The sequence below is a fragment of the Hyperoodon ampullatus genome (genome assembly GCF_949752795.1).
Source record: "Hyperoodon ampullatus genome assembly, chromosome: 10".
NCBI classification, from domain to species: domain Eukaryota; kingdom Metazoa; phylum Chordata; class Mammalia; order Artiodactyla; family Ziphiidae; genus Hyperoodon; species Hyperoodon ampullatus.
The window spans coordinates 83841258-83854305 of NC_136923.1; positions in this window are offsets into that span (position 1 = coordinate 83841258).

Sequence of the window (13048 nt, forward strand, 5' to 3'; positions counted from 1 at the left end):
TCACAGAATACTCCACCTTAAATGTAGGTGAGGTAGACTGTTTCCAAAGCCTCCATCCCCCAAAACCTGTTATGATGAGATTTTGTCACTTTTCTCACCATGAGGTAGAGTCTACTTTTCCTTCCCTTGAGTCTGTGCTGACCTGTGACTTGTTTTAACCAACAGAATATGGCAGAAATGACAATGTAAGAGGAAGTGCTCTTGTAGTGCCAGACACACAGCCATGAGACTTCCATGCTGTGAGAAAGCCCAAGCTAGCCATGCAGAGATCACGTGGAAGAGAACCACGGAGCCCCAGCTGGAGCCCAGATGGGCCTAGTCCCCAGCTGATTGACCAGCAGCCACATGAGTAACTCCAGTAATACTGCCCAGTCAATCCATAGAATCATAAGAATAAGCTGAGGTTGTTTTAAGCCACTAAGTTTGGGGCTTTATTTTTTTATGTAACAATAGATAACAAATCGTAGAAATACTTCAACTTCTGTTTCTCTTCTCACCTGTTCCTTTTGTGATCTCAATTAATCAAAATTCAATATGTCTCTATTCTAAGAACACTTAAATCTCTGTCTGGCTCTGACCTGCCTTTCGTATTCCAAACTCACATCTTGGGCCTCTCCTGCACTGTAATTTCAACACATCCCAAACTGAAATCAGAGTCCCCTCAAAGCTGCACTCACTCTGTATTTTTCAGTTTCTACTGGCATCACCACCACCTTCCATGCATTAAGGCTCAAAACCAGCTTACATATATTATATATAATCACCAGGAGTCTAGTCAATTCTTCCTCCACAACGCCTCTTGCAGCCATTCCTTCCTTTTCACTCCTGCTTTACGATTTACATTCACTATTACAATAATTTTCTGTGTGGTATTCCTGCCGCACCATACACTCCATCATCACTGGATCGGTATTTCCTAAAGCACAATTCGAAACATATTCGACACACCTGTCCCAACAAAAAGCGGGTTTCAACTGCTCCTAGTTGAACTAAATTCAAACTCCCCAAAACATTTCTGGAGCATAGACCTCAGCTAAGTGATCTTAACTGAGTTTGACTTGTGTGTTTGTCACTCGATAAACATTTATGGAGCATGTTATTTTCCAAGCATAACGCTAGCCCCATAATAAAAGACACAGACCCTACCTCCAAGAAAGCCATCGTCTTCCCAAATGCCTCGTAACACTGCCAGGTGATACTCAGATTTGTTCCACCAACCTTGTACTTTATGGCCACGACCAGTCTTCTAACGGTATATTCCCAAGGCCCCGTGCAAATGCCACCCCCAAACCTAATGTACAGTCTTCTGTCCTCTGAGCCACTCAGCTGGAGGGTGTTCCCATGGAAAAGTGAGCCCAAACCTGCCTCACCAACCCATTTCCCTCTCCAACCCGCATTACAGATCACACCCTGCATCACCACCACCACCCCTGCCCCTTGAGGACAAGGGTTTATCTTTGCATGACCTCAGCGAGCCCGGGCTTACCTGGTATTCAACAAATACTGGCGGACGTCTTGCCGGAGGCACGTAGATGTACTGGGATGTCGGTAGCCGGGACCTGCGACGGGCCCAGGACGCATCTTACTGCGATTGCCCCCCAGCTCCTAGCGCTTGGCATATAGCGGGCACTCGGTGAGTGTCTAATGGCTGGTTAACGGACCAGAAGTGGGAACATGCACAACGAAGACGTGGCCGACCCAGTGAAAAGCCCCACCGGAGGGCGGAGGCCCGGCTCTCCACAGTCGGGAGGAGCCAGTCGCCTGTCCCCGCAGGGCCCGGGCGTCTGCCGCTTCCGGCCGTCGGGACTCGGGGGCAGATTTCCCCTCCCGCCGTGCGGGCAGCCGAACCTCAGCCCGGCCGGCTCCATGCCTCTCTAGGAATGCGGCCGCACGTCTCACTGGTGCGCCTGGCGGACCCCCGCAGCCACCGCCCGCCCTGCTCAGTTGCTGAGTCCCCACCAGGCCATGGGGATGTTCCCAGCCTGCCCCTCATTTTTGCAATCATTTCAATTAAAAACCAACTAGATGATGAAGACAAAACTGAGTTTCTGTCTTTAGAGTCCTCACAGGCTGCTGGGGGAACAGATGAATAAAGATTACAATGCAGCAAGCAGCACAAATTTTAAAAACTTAAAATATACAGATCATATATATACAATTAAAACACAAGGTGCATAGAAACTATAAAATGAAAAGTATCCCACTCCCCAGAGTTAACCATTGTTAATATTTTGTATATATCTTCCCAGGACGCTAACAGCCACATAGTAGCACTCATTAAACATCTGTTTAATAAGTATGTATTTTAAACCACCTCTGGCATCACAATATAATTTTGCACCTTATCTTTTTCAGTTAAGAAAGCTTGGAGATCTTTCCATACCACTTTATCTTTTAACAGCTAATTAGTATTCCATGGTACGGGTTAATTTACGTAACTATTCCTACTATATTTTTTCTTTAAGTAGAGAACACCATTGAATATCTTTACATGGTTTTATGAGTATATTTCTAGGGTAAATACTACACACTGAAATTTATTTGTCAAAGGGCATGTGCATTTAAGTTTTGATATACAGCTCCCTTATTTAGTTTTTAAGGGCACTGCTGTTTAAGAGTAAAAGGAGAATCTAATAGAATAATTCAGCCAAGGTGAACATGGCGGTTCAAAATCAGAATTAACATGTTACTTACCAACCAATTAACATGTGAAAAGACTTTCAATTTTGACAGTAATACTATTCTTTAAAAACTCTTTAAAAAGCAGACCCAGGGACTTCCCTGGTGGCGCAGTGGTTAAGAATCCGCCTGCCAATGCAGGGGACCTGGAAGATCCCACATGCCGTGGACCAACTAAGCCCGTGCTCCACAACTGCTGAGCCTGCGCTCTAGAGCCTGTGAGCCACAACTACTGAGCCCACATGCCACAACTACTGAAGCCCATGTGCCTAGAGCCCGTGCTCCGCAACCAGAGAAACCACCGCAATGAGAAGCCCGCACACCGCAAGGGTGACGAAGAGTAGCCCCCACTCGCCACAACTAGAGAAAGCCCACGCGTAGCAACGAAGACCAATGCAGCCAAAAATTAATTAATTAATTAATTAAAAAAAAAAAAAAAAAAAAGCAGACCCAAACAGAAATGGCTGATCAGTAGAAGATACTGCTGCAATACAGTTAGTCTTCCTGGACTTCTGCTCTCTGAAAAGATTTTTAACTGCCTTTTAGGGTGTCTAGGATGTCTTACATTGCAAGCAAACCACCAATTAAGATCTGTTATAACATTTGCCCTTTGTTCAATGTTTCTATAATTTTCAGGAATAAATAAGGAAAACACGTTATTTAAATATATCTGTATCCAAAATTTTGCCCAGATGGTTATGGATCTGCCCCAGGGTACGGATGAGAACACCATTTCCTTTGGAACTGTAAGGAAGAATTAGGTTAAGGTGTCAATGAACTTAGAATGCTTATAATACCTATACGATGGAATCATCATGAAAAGAGAAAGCCAAAATAAAATTTCCAGATATTTAAGGTATATATCAATTCTTCATACTTTGAATCTTTTAATTTTTACTTTTTAATGAGAATAATAAAGATACTCCATGTTCTTTCCTTAAACTGAACAGAGAATCAAATAGATTTAAACTATGACATGGAGCTAAATGTTTAGGTACTAACCTCAGCACACCCCTCAAAACTCTTGGAAAAATCCGTTATCAACTTAATTTTACTCATAAAGGCAGAATAAAGACACATACCTTTATGGTTTCCTAAGCAATGGAATATGACTGACTTTCCATAAAATTCTTTAATTTCTCAAAAAATTACAGCTGCCCCTCCTGCTGATTTGGTCCTCCTCCAGATAATGGTATTAACTGTTGCTCTGCTCAGCTTGCACCCACTCAGATCCGAGTGGGAAGTGGGCCAAAGACTCCTAAGTGCCAGGCACCTCCCTTGTGGCGCAGCGGTTAAGAATCTGCCTGTCAATGCAGGGGACTCAGGTTTGATCCTTGGTCCAGGAAGATTCCACATGCCGTGGAGCAACTAAGCGCATGCCTACAGCCCATGTTCCTCAGCAAGAGAAGCCACCACAATGAGAAGCCCACCACTGCAACAAAGAGTAGCCCCCTCTCCTCAACTAGAGAAAGCCCACACGCAGCAATGGAAGACCCAACACAGCCAAAAATAAAAATAAAAATATATATCTATATCTATAAAAAAGGCCCCTAGGTGCCTATTTCAGCCTTCACTCTCCCCTTTACTCTTAGTGTCAGAAGCCTGATTTTCAGCTGGGCATTCTGCAACCCAGGATAAGACACTTTCCAGCTTCCCTTTTCTAAGATTTGGCCTATGATACAACCGCTGAAGTGATTTACAGGAAGGCTGCTTAAAGGGAGCTGACTGACCAGGAGGAGTCTCTTTTGTCCTTCCCTTTTGTCCACATTTTGCACGTGATGGCTGGAGCTTCAGCAGCCATCAAGGATGATGACCTTAAGGAATGATGGCATGAAAGGCAGAAGCTGGGTCCCTAGTGATGTCATGAAGCCACCTTACCAGTGCTGGACTGCTGTCTCTGGCCTTTACTATTTAAGAGAAAAACGAACTTTTATTACATCATTCCCACTTTTTTTTTTTTAAACTATATTCAGCTGAACAAAAACCTCAGCAAAACATGAGGGCTCACCAGTCTTCCCACTCACGTGACAGAGTGAGAAGTACCCCAAGCAGCTACCACCAATCAGCAAGTGATGTTTATCATCCTGGTGACATATTCAGAAGTGGACTTCCCTAAGGTTCCTATTCTTCATCATTACCATGACATTTTGGCATTCACAACATGAAGATCATGATCTCTTCCAAGCTGATTTTCTGATTTGACTTTCAAAATTCCAGAACAAGCAGCATTTTAAAATTCTGTCCTCAGTATTAAAGGAAAAAAGTCCAATTTCTTTCCGCGTTTATTGAAGTTTCTATGCAGCAGCCACTATACTGACACTGGAGTTATGAAGTAAGACAGTTGCTACTTGGATTAATTCAGCCCAGTTCATTCAAATGGCTTATGAAATCTCTTCCATAGTCTAAATAAAACCTTACTCTCTAACTTGAATCAATGAGGTATTATGGCAGGGATGGGGCTGCGAAATGGTAAAATTAGATCATCTTTGCTTTCCAAAATGCTGATTGGGGGTGGGGAAGGAGGGGATAATGCTAGGGGCAGGCAGGTAGTAAAACCAGTGGGTGAAAATGTTCACCATTAACCTGTGCTTTAAGATACCTTTGAGTGTGATATATTTCCAAACGTCACTGGTTTTATTGTATAGGAGTCTGTTGCTGTAGCATATGCAAAAATATCAACCTGCTCTTTTTCTGTTTAAGCCTGTAAATCTGTGGACACTTGACTCATTGCTGACTTAAAGCCCTCACTCAATCATGAGGCTCTCTACTACTTGGAGATGCATAGCTATGCATTTAGCATGCTAAAGGCTCTGAGAAGTCCTGCAGTAAAGAATGCTATTTACCTTTGATCCCCCAGGGTCTCGGGTCAAATTACTGTGGCCCAAAGCTGACTACAAGGAAAATGAAGGAAAGAGAGAGGAGGCAGATAGCCTCCAACTTGGTCCCCAAGAGTTCTCTGCCAGAGTTGGCTAGAGTGACTTTTCCTAAAGTGCCAGCTTGATTGTTAATGTACTGTCTCTGATGGTCCATAAGGAGAGGACACCTCATCAAGCCAGTTTGTCTTTGTGGTGATATCTCTGATGTTGAAAAAGACCTGACCTCTGCCTGAAGGCTTCTCCACATTCATTACACTCGTACGGTTTTTCCTCGTTGTGGATTCTCACGTGCTGAGTAAGGTGTGAGTTTAGTCGGAAGGTTTTCTGGCATATAGTACACTTGAAAGGTTTTTCTCCAGTGTGAATCCTGTGGTGTCGAATAAGGTCTGAGGTCAAACTGAAGGCTTTCCCACACTCGTTACACTGATGGCTTTTGGAGTGGCTGTGGATTCTCTGATGGTGGGTGAGGAGCAGGGCCTGACTAAAGGTTTTCCCACACTCCTTGCACTCACAGGGCTCCTCCTGACTGTGAATTCTCTGGTGTCGATTAAGGTGAGAGCTGCGCCGAAAGTTCTTTCCACAGTGGATACACAGGTAAGGTTTCTCTCCAGTATGGATTCTGAGATGTTCCAAAAGGCCTGCATTCTGGCTAAAGACTTTTCCACACTCCTTGCACTGATAAGGCTTCTCGCCAAGATGGATTTTCTGATGTCTGACAAGGTGTGAACTTCTCTGAAAGGTTTTCCCACACTCATGACACTGATGACCCTTCTCTCTAGAGTGGATTTTCTGATGTCCAGTAAGACTAGAACTCTGACACACTTCAGATTCACAGAGCTTTTCTCCCCTGTGTGAACCTTCATGCTTAATCAGGTCTGAGTGCTGGACGAACCCCTCCCCACATTCTGAGCATTTATAGTCAGTCTTCTCCTTGGTCTTGGCCTGTTGCCTATCCAAGTTAGAGTCCTCATAATAAGCCTCTTTGGGTTCAGATATTTTCCCAGATGATTCCACTCCTCCACAGGAGTCTGTCTCTACAACCAGCTTCCCGTTCTCAATCCTTGTCTCCTCACCTGAAACATTAAATATATACCACCAGTTACTTGTTTTTTGGTGCTTAGGGAAAGGAATCTACAATTAGGAGGAAAAAAAATTGAATCAAGCCATGTGTGCAAAGCGGAAATGTTGTGGGTGCTGGTGTTTGGATAGAACATACATGGAATGATACATAAGAAACTGTTTAACAGTGGCTGCCTTTGGGGGATTATGGTGAGAGGCAACTTATTTTAAATGGTTTGAGGTTTATCATGTGATATGCACATCTATACATACATACACACACACAGAAGTTAGCAAGCAAGCAAACTGTCATAAAGGGCATGGCTGTATGTTCTTGATAATGGCCTCATGTGGAAAATTAGAAAGCTAGGTCAACTGAGTACCCTGGGGCCAATAAGAAAGGGCTAGCACCAGAAATGAAGAAATAAACTGGAAATGAAGACATGCAGATGTGGTGCCAATTTTATCATGATTAACTGTGTAATCTTAGGTAATTCCTCTGGGCTCAGTGTCCTCACCAATAAATCAAAAACACTGGGCCACAAGGCCCTGAGGGTAACATGAAGTCCATAAAAATGTCTTAGCCTTTCCTGATCTCCTTGGACGGCAGTAACTGCTTTCCTGTGTGGTTCAATGGAGCTATTATATCTCAGTGCTGTAATAATTTGCTTATATGTCTGGAACATAAGACATATAAGCGAATTATAACAATGTGTGCTGAATAAAACCTTAGCTCAGACACACAGGGAAGAGGGTGAGAGGGAACAGTAGATAGGATAAGTCTTTTAAGTCCAGGAGCCTGAAAGGGGATGCAAAGTCAGAATGAGAGAGTAAAAGGGGAGATGGATGGAGAAAATAGAAGAGGGAGCATCTAAGCAGCACTCATAACAAGCAAATGAGGGTTACTCCGTGTAAGCAAGATAAAGGCAGCAGATCATTTAAAGAGTGAGAGTAGATGAGAAAGTGAAGGGTGTGGGAAGGAGACATCAGGGAAAGTAAAAGCACATGTGGGAGAGGGAAGATTAAAAACATGTACTGTGTGTAAAGGCCTTTTGCAAGAGGATGAAGTAGCCTCCATGGGAGGGAGTGAGAGTTAAGGGATGAGAACAAGAGAGGTTCTTTTCCAGTGATTTTATAATGACATACACAACTAAAAGGGGAGGCAGGGGCCTCCAAAACTGAAAAACAACCTGAACTTGAATATAAAATAACGGGGCTTCCCTGGTGGCGCAGTGGTTGAGAGTCCGCCTGCCGATGCAGGGGACACGGGTTCGTGCCCCGGTCCGGGAAGATCCCATATGCCGCGGAGCAACTAAGCCTATGCACCGTAACTACTGAGCCTGCGCTCTAGAGCCCACGAGCCACAGCTACTGAGCCTGCACACCACAACTACTGAAGCCCGTGCACCTAGAGTCCATGGTCCACAATAAGAGAAGCCACTGCAATGAGAAGCCCGCACACCGCAACGAAGAGTAGCCCCCACTCACCACAACTAGAGAAAGCCCATGCGCAGCAACGAAGACCCAATGCAGCCAAAAGTAAATAAATAAATAAAAGAAGAATATAAAATAACATTTTCAACAGATCTAGAGGGTAAGGAACAGTTTCAAGAATCTACTATTGCTAAATCTACTTTTCATACTTAAACACCCATCACTGATTACATGGCATAAATTCATTTCTGCAAGGCTGTTTAGAAAAGGTAGGCCTCTCTCTTTCAGCGACTTTACTCAGAAAGCTTTCAGAAGAAGAGGACTTCTGAAGCAGACTCAGAAATTGAGCAGGGGGAGTAGGTAGTAGGTAAAAGAAGCCTTTAGAATTGAAATCAGCCATTCATCAAATAGACATTTACTGAAGGTCTACTCTAGTCCAGGGACAGTAGCAGACTCAGGAAACAGAACAAAGCCCCTGCCCTTTTGGTCTGGTGGGAGAAAAAGAGAAGTAAACCAGCAACTCTAATATAATACAATCAGTTCCGTGGTAGGAGAAAACTTGGAGCTCTAGCAGCAGAGGTGGGGAAACTGACCCAGACTTGGAGAAATTAGGGAAGGACAAAGAAAGTGATATCGAAGCTAGGTCCTGAAGGATGAGTAGGAATTAGCCAGGGAGAGTGAGGAAAAAGTATTCCAGACAGAAGAGGAGCAAATGGGAAATGGAATGCAACTCAGCATGAGGGGAACACACAGTGTGAGCAGGTGGGACAAATTGTCCCAATGTGTCTGGGACTGAGGGGTTTCCCAGCACGTGCAACAGCTGGAGCTAAAAGTCCCAAGCAAATCGGAGCAAGCTGGTGATGTTAGTGGACATGGCACTGCAAGGTCTGCAAATGCCAGAACATGCCGTGTGAGGCCTTTGTTAAAGGCTATTGGGAGTCACTGAAGGTGGTGGGTTGGTTTTTATTTTTTACTTTTTATTATGGAATTTTTCAAACATCAAAAAAAAATTTGAAAGAATAACATTACTTAGCTCACTGATGGGCTTTAACGAGGAGAGCAACATTAATGAATGTGTTTAAATAACAGAGAATGAACAGGAGGTAATTTAACTTCAGTGGAAGCACTAAAATGACAGACAGTAAAACAAAAAGAGAAGCAGGGCTTGTATCAGACTGGAAAGAGGAGAAAATGAAAGGGATAGAAATTAGAAAGAGAAATTCAGAGTCAAAGAAAATATGGTGGAGCAAAAAAAAAAAATTCAGGCAACATTTAGAAGTAAAAGACAGTAGTCGTTTACAATAATTTGCATGTGGTAAGAAAAAATGAGTAATGAATCATGTGGCTGGAATTCTTTGCCTTGGGTAAGAAACTAGCACTCCTTTTTTAATTCACTCCTACAGTAATGGGGAGAAGAGGAAGGTTATGGTCTACACAGGAGAAGCATTCAGTTTTAACTGAACAAGAAAAACCCCAGGGCTTCACGGCTGGGCCCGTGAGCCATGGCCGCTGAGCCTGCGCATCCGGAGCCTGTGCTCCGCAACGGGAGAGGCCACAACAGTGAGAGGCCACAACAGTGAGAGGCCCGTGTACCAAAAAAAAAAACAAAAAAAACCCAAACTAGAAACATCCAAAAACAGAAACAAGGATTAGGGAAAAAGGAAATGTCTGGGGTGATGGAAACTTTTATATCTTGACTGTGGTGACTATTAGACAAGTACAATTATTTCATGTTTGTGAAAAGTCACTGGCCTGTACACTTACAAAGAGTGAATTTTACTGCGTGTAATTTACACCTCAGTAAACTTGACTCAAAGCAAGAACAAGACGCAAAATGCCAAGGGTGCTGAGCAGGGCCTTGGGTGCGAGGGGACCACGAAGCCCACCACATCTCACATGCAGGAAGATGCAGCCTACTTCTTACCCTTCTGTCTCTTGGGCTTGGGAATTTCACCCTCAGGCTGGACCTGCAGCTTCGGCACTGCTTTCAGAGGGGCCGTCTCCTCCACAAGCATTTTCTGTTTCTTTGCCTGGTTTGGGTCCTAGGGATGATTAGGTACACGTGGGTTTAGGAGGAAACTGCTGTTCAGAAAAACACTTCAATGTTAGAAAAGAGAGCAAAGAGAAACCACAGAAGGGCAAAGAAAAGAGGCTTGAGAAGCTGGAGCACATTCAGTTTCCTCCCAGCAGAGACAGGTAAGGCTGAGGTTAAGACCTTCAGCAATGAACAGCCAGACTGAAAAGAAACTGAACCAAAGCTTAGCGATTCTCCCACTGGTGAGCTCATGGCCACCGCTCTGGCCAGAGGTCTCAATTCCTGCTTTCCTACAAAAGAGCACATCTGACCCTTACCACCTGTTGTTCTGTTCCTCCCAGTTCTGGCTGCAAATCCTCCAGTACAACAACCACATCTTCCCCACTCTCTGGGTGATGCTCCCGCACCCGGGCCTGCAGCTCCTCGGGCAGGATGGTCAGGAACTGCTCCAGCACCAGCAGCTCCAGGATCTGCTCCTTGGTGTGGGCCTCGGGCTGCAGCCACTGTCGGCAGAGCTCCCGGAGCCGGCTCAGCGCTTCTCGAGGTCCTGTGGTCTCTTCATAGCGCAACTGCCTGAACTGTTTGCACAATGGCTCCTGCCCGAGGCCTGCGCCGTTTCCTTGCAGCTTGACCCCCTGCTCCCGAGGAGAGAGGTGATCCTCCTTCACTAAGTGAAGTCTCTCCTTCTTCAGATTCAGAGGAGCCGGGGAAGGAGTGGTTACCAATGCTGTCGCCATGCCCAGCTTCAGACTGCTCTCTCTGTTCTGGAGAACTTTCTTTTGGCGGCCTCCTCAGGGATACCCCTGAAAACGTAACAAGAATCACAGAAACAGTAATAGTATAGTAGTAGTAATGATAATAACAACCATAGCAACACCCCTTTGTTGGGTTTATACATTTCCAATAATTACTATCCATTTTTTTTTCTCTCTGAAACAACCATACAAAATGAGAAGACTCTGTTTTACAGAAGACTGCCAGCTAACATAGCAGGAATAACAGATTTGAAAAAATCGCCATTTTGTAGCCCTTGAGGAAATAACTGTTTCAATCAAGGACCACAAATGGGTGAAATCATTGGGTGAAAGGAGTAGGGGGAAAGGACAATCTCATAGTCTCAGAGAATCACCACACTGATTGCTTATGAATTACAAGGGGAAAAATGGAGCTATCTGGCAGTCACAAACTTAATCAAATGAAACCTAGTAACACCAACAGCAAGACAACTGACCTTGTGCCTTATCACTTATGTAGCATTTTTACTAAAAGTATTTAACATGAATCTAACAATGAGGAAACTTTCAGATAAATCCAGAATGTCCAGGATGCAGCGTCTCTACAATAGGCATGTACTCTTCCAAACAATCAATATCGTGAAAATAAAAAGGTGTGGGGAAGGTATTTTTCTAGATTAAAGAGATACAGCAAAATGCAAAGTGTGAAATTTGCTCTTAAGTTAAAAAAAAGATACAAATATGTTTTGAAGAATTCAGAAATCTGAATATGAATAATATATATATGCAAACTATGGCCCAGCAGACCAAATAGAGCCCAAAGGCTGTTTTTGTACATAAAACTTTACTGGAATACAGCCAAACCCATTTGCTTAGATAGTGTTTACATCTGCTTTCACAATACACTGGCAGGACTGAGTACTTGAACAATGGCGCACTGACCCCTGTGTAGTCAAAAATCGGTGTACTACTTACTATTTCTGCCTCAAACACAAAGGAACTGGTAGATAACCAAGGGTAGGAAGCTGAAACAGCTTGGACAGGATCAGGATTCAAACTCTAGTTCTTTTGACTCCACATATTGTGATCTCTAATCAAACACAAACTTTTCCCCACACTTAAAGATCTGTAAAATGAAAACACAGGTATTGATACAATTGATATATTTACTGAAAAAATCCGCACATAAGTGGACCCATGCAGTTCAAACCCTTCTGTTCAAGGGTCAACTGTAGTTGCCATAGAGATCGTATCACCTGCAAAGCTCAAAACATTTACTATCTGGCCCTTTACAGAAAAAGTGCGTAGATCTTAAGAGTTTTCTCAGGTGGTCACGTAAGAGAATATCCTTATTCTCAGGAGATGGTACTAAAACTTATTTTCAAATGTTTTGGGGAGGGGGGATTATAGGGGGCGGTAAGTGGAGAGAGAGAGAGAACACAAATGTAGCAGGAAGTTTACAGCTGCTGCTATATGAGGGGTATATCGTATTAATTGTACTACTCTTTCAAATTTTTGGTAGATTTGAAAATTCTCCAAATGTTGAGAGGGGAAAAAAGACACAAAATGAGTAAAACTGCTTGTAGGTTCATTAATTAAAGCCAGTATCAGAATTAACTAAAAGAATATACGGATATTCATAACTCATCTCATTTACAGATTGTCTACAATGTGCCAGACTCTCTTAGTTGCTGAGACACAGAGATAAAAGAACTCCGATGCGGCCTTGTGAATACAGAGGACTGACTGTAAAGTTATACTCAGATTTTCGACTGCACTAGGGGTAGGAGCCCTTAACCCTGGCATTGTTCAAGGCAACGGAACTCTTAATGAAAGTGAGAAAAAAGTCTGCGAAAATAATGATTCTTAGAAAATAAAAATGGTTAATTTTATGTGACAACTTGACTGGGCCACCGAATACCCAGATATTTGGCCAAACATTACTCTCGTGTTTCTGTAAGGGCGTTTTTGGATGAGATTAACACTTAAATCAGTCGACTGAGTAAAGCAGATAGCTCTCATTAATGTGAGTGGGCTTCATCCAATCAGTTGAAGGCCAGCATAGAAAATAAAAAAGGCTGACTTTCCCCAAGAGAAAATTCTCCTTGCCTGACAGCCTTCAAACTGGGACCAGCTTTTTTCCTGCCTTCCTACAGTCTGTTCTCATCATGAGTTCCCAGCTGTAGATGCTTTAAAACATGTCAGATGTTTTTCCTTTGCTTAAAATTTTCC